The sequence below is a fragment of the Dasypus novemcinctus genome, chromosome X (genome assembly GCF_030445035.2).
Source record: "Dasypus novemcinctus isolate mDasNov1 chromosome X, mDasNov1.1.hap2, whole genome shotgun sequence".
NCBI classification, from domain to species: Eukaryota; Metazoa; Chordata; class Mammalia; order Cingulata; family Dasypodidae; genus Dasypus; species Dasypus novemcinctus.
The window spans coordinates 48,396,973-48,401,594 of record NC_080704.1 but is presented as its reverse complement, the minus strand read 5'-3'; positions in this window follow the sequence as shown (position 1 = coordinate 48,401,594).

Here is a 4,622-nt window from a genome sequence, read left to right as displayed (position 1 = left end):
TATGTTGACTAGAAGGAAGGCGAGAGCAGAGAAGCAACAGAAGTATAGCTGTAATGTCAATCTTTAAGTCCATGCACCCTATTCAAAAGCAGCTGAATGATTCCAGTTTACATAAGAAAAGGGCTTTGGGAAAAATATATTTCAGGGGGAGGATTTTTTAAAAAAATTAACTTTCCCTCTGAAGTTGATAAAGTGGTAATGGTGGGAGGCAGTGAAAATTAGGGGGGTTTCAACAGGTAGTTTGGTGCCTTTTAATGAGTTGCCCTGAGCAAACATACCTAATCAGCCTCCATGATTCATTCTGCTGCTGCACACATCTTTGCAAATTGGTTCTCATTTTTATGCCTTAATAAGGTAGAAAAACTGGAAACCCTTTTCCATTTTTAATTTTTCAAAGTCAACCTAGGCATACATCGTTTTATGTTTGGGTTGTTAGTTCCTTCAGCAAAGAGCTCATGGACCTCTCTGAATTTCCTCTTGTCCTCCTTCCACTGTTTTATATTTCATTGTCTTTTCTTCTAAACAGACATCTGGAAAATTATCTAGAGGTTGGTAAACTAGGCTTAAAGCTAGATGGGTCTGATTGATTTAAGGGAATCCCATTTTCCTTGAATTGATTGGTTAGAAATGGACTTTTGATAAAAATTTTGACCAATAAGATATGAGGATTAAATTGGTAAAAATTTACTGGGGACTTCTAGAGAAGATGGCAGACTAGGAAGTTCCAGGACTCAGTCTGCCCTCCAAAATAGTAAACAGGCAAGAATTATCTGAAACACTTTTTCTGGGGCTCTGGGGGTCAGAAGAACACTGTACAGTACCCAGGGAAGAGGAGAATGAAGCAGCTACAGTAAAGAACTGTGAGTAGTACTCTCCACATGGTGGGTGCCAGTGCCCATCCCCCACTCTCATGGCAAGCTCTTTGGGATCCAATCCCTGGCCAGCTGCTGCTGTCAGAAAGGGACATACAAATCCTGTTCCACAAGATCAAGGGTAGGCATGGCCAAGCTTTTGATCACAGCTTTTGATTAGTGAGTTCAGATTACTGGATCCCAGCTCTGAGCTACCGTTTCAACCTACCGCAGACAAAGGCAGCAGCATCAACTGTTTCTACTCTGCCCCAGAAAGGGGCTGAGGCAGTGGAAATTTAAAGGCATGGTGTATTCTCAGGATGCAGGGGAAGAGTTTGCAGAAGGATGGTTCTTCCCCAAGAATAGGGATGAGAAGCATGGCTGAGAACTGATCATAGATATTGATTAATGAATTTAGATCACTGGATCCTTGCTCCGAGCTACTGCTTCAACTCACTGAACAAAGGATTGGCAGCCATTGTTTCAACCCCATCCCCAACAGGGGTGGAGGTGGTAGAGACTTAAAGGCACAGTACCTGCTCAGGGGTTCAGGAAACAGTTTGCTAAAGAGTGCCATCTTCTGGGCAAGCCAGGAAAGCACAGCTCTGTAAGTCATAAAAGAGATGCTTGGCATCCTTCCGGTTCCTCTCACCAGGACACTTTGGAGACAGTTTATGATCCTTTTGTAGGTCCTTGGCCCTGTTTGGGCTGGGAAATACTGACTTGGGAAAGTGCTCTCCAGGCTGACTCTTCTCCCAGAATTTGCCCTCCAAGCAAAAGAAGCTAGAGGCAATGAAAGGAGTGATTAAAAAAAATCATAGATAAAAAAAAAAAACCCCACAAAAATGAACAGGTCAAGGTTGCCAAAGAAGAAAAAGAGAACAGGAAGATTTCACCTGAGAATGAACCAATGGCATAATGAATACAATCTTAAAAATTGTATCAGATGCTGGACTTTATATATCCTGCCATAACCCACTGAATGTACTGGGGGAGAGTGCAAACAACAGGGTAAATTATTATCTATGTAGTGCAGCAGTACCCAGAAATGTGTTCACCAAGTGCAATGAGTGTGCTACAATGATGGTGGAGGTTGTTGGTATGGGAGGAGTGGGGTGTGGGGTGGGGGATATACGGGAACCTCTTATATTTTTCATATAACATCTTTTATGTGCTGTATATATCTTCAAAAAATATAGTTTACAAAAATGAGGTGGTGGTGGGGTGGGGAGTGGGTTGAGAGAGAGAGAGAGAAGAAAGAAAGAAAAGAAAGAAAGAAAGAAAGAAAAGAAAGAAAGAAAGAAAGGAAGAAAGAAAGAAAGAAAGAAAGAAAGAAAGAAAGAAAGAAAGAAAGAAAGAAAGAAAGAAAGAAAGAAAGAAAGAAATTGTATCACATAACCAGAGCAAGAATCAGATAAAGAAGAGCTGAAAAAATCTGATCAGTTAAACACAGGATATTCTAAAGGTCTACAATAATTTGAACCAAGTATCAAAGAAGAGCATTAACACAAAGCCAACCTATAATAAAAATCCTAGGCAAGAGAGAGAACTGACCTTCAGAGTGAACTCATCAAGATAATAAGATGCCTATGTATCAGCAAAATTTCCAAGCCATATAGGAAACAGGAAGATATGGCCCAGTTAAAGGAACAAATTCAAACTTCAGAGGAGTCATGGAATTTGGAAAAACTAATCAAATACATTAAAATGAATCTCATAAGCCTATTCAAGGAGATGGAGAAAAATACAGTGAAAGAAACAAAGGATTTTAAGAAGACCCTGTATAATGGAACCATGGTTAGTAGCTATGTTTCAATATCTGTACATCAGCTGTACCAACTATAACATCCACATGTAAAAAGATCATTGCTGGGGAAAGTGGAAAAGGGTTTGATGTTGGGTATATGAGAGTTCCCTATATTGTATATGTGACTTTATTGTGATCTAAAACATTTTGAAAGACAAAATTAAAAATTAAAAAAAAGAATGTAGACACTAAGGGAGGAATGGAAGAGATTGCCTTGCCACTGTACTTGCAGGGCAACAACTATTACTGTGATGAAAGGCAAAACACCATAAACGGAGTTCTATGATAATTTTCACTTTTTAATAGTCCAATTTATTTTTTACTTCATTTTAGTTTTTCTAAATTATTATGTATTCTATTTCTAATCTTTAAACTTGTCAATACTATTTCATTTTCCTATTAAATGAATTTGGTAATATATTAGGCTTCATTGTTTAAGAAGTTTTGGATCACAGAGGCATTCAACTATGGCAGGGGAGTACTGGTGTGGGGTGTCAGTGATGGGGGATGCATGGGTGGGAGGGATTTCTCCAGGGAATGCATACAAGGTATATAGATCTGTTCGGATGTTTGTTGGGTCTTGTCACAGTGGATAGAGTTACACAAGACAACTGAGGGAGTGCTGAGTTCCCACCCTAAGGAGCTCTGTTGCATTCCCCAATGGAACAGCAACAATCCCCCAAGTGCAAGGGCAAAAACCAGTGAAGAAGGATGGCCCAATGATGGGTCCTTGATAATGATGACTATACTTATGAGCCTGTGTGCCTGAAGTCAACTAGGTCTAGAGCTGAGGGTGCCAAAGAGTTACCTCCTGAGAGCCTCCATGTTGCTCAAATGTGGCTACTCTCTAAGCCAAACTCAGGATGTAAATGCATTACCTTCCCCCCACCATGGGACATGACTCCCAGGGATGAGCCTCCCTGGTTCTAAGGGATTGTCACCATCACCAGCTGATGATGCAACTAGAAAAAGACCTTGAATAAACAGGGGACATGGTAGAGACAAATGAGTTTATATGACTAAGAAACTTCAAAATAAGTCAGGAAGTCATCAGAGGGGTAACACTTACACACGTCTCAGCAGGATCTCAGAGACAACTAAAGTAGATACAACCCCAGATACTGGTGTTCCTGAGGGCTACAGAGACACACCGATTCTACAGTCATGATAGATGGCTCTGGGTTCATTACCTTGCCAGTGGGCCCTACTTTGGAATTTGTGCTCCTGAGTATGAGGGAGTTGGATTCAGATGTGACCTCTCTGCAAATGCCTCTTCTGTCACTTTTACTGAACCTGTGATTGGTGCTGGAGTTTGTGTATGCTCAGGAGACTTGAAACTCTGGACTGTCCATGTGCCAGCTGGGCCCTGAGCCTCAACAGAGTTGCAACACCTACTCTCTGGTTTGCTGGACTTACCTAGGTCAGCTGACAGGGAGGTGAGATTGGTTAACCACCATACCAGGGAACTGAGAGTGTCTACAACTGCAAGCAGAATCGCATCCATTAGCCATGTGTAATCTAAGCCCCCTCTCAATTTAGAGGTGGAGTGGACATTGTCCTCCCAGTGTCCACACAATGGAGGAATATAATATGGATTTTAGTGGACGTTCTAGTTGTCTATTACAGAAATGTTGTGACTCTACAAGGGAAGAAATTGTACCATTGATGTGGAGACAGTGGCCATGGGAGTTGCTGAGGACAGGAAGAGGGAGGAAGAGATGTGATATGGGACATTTTCAGGACTTGAAGTTGTCCTGAATGATATCGCAGGGACAGATACAGAACATTGTATATCCTGTCAGAACCTACTGGATGGATTGGGGGAGAATGTGAACTATAATGTAAACTATGGTCCATGCAGTGTGGCAGTGCTCCAGGGTATATTCACCAAATGTAATAAATGTGCCTTACTGATGAAAGGGGGCATTGATGTGGGAGGAGCGGGAGTAGGGGTGGGGAGTGGG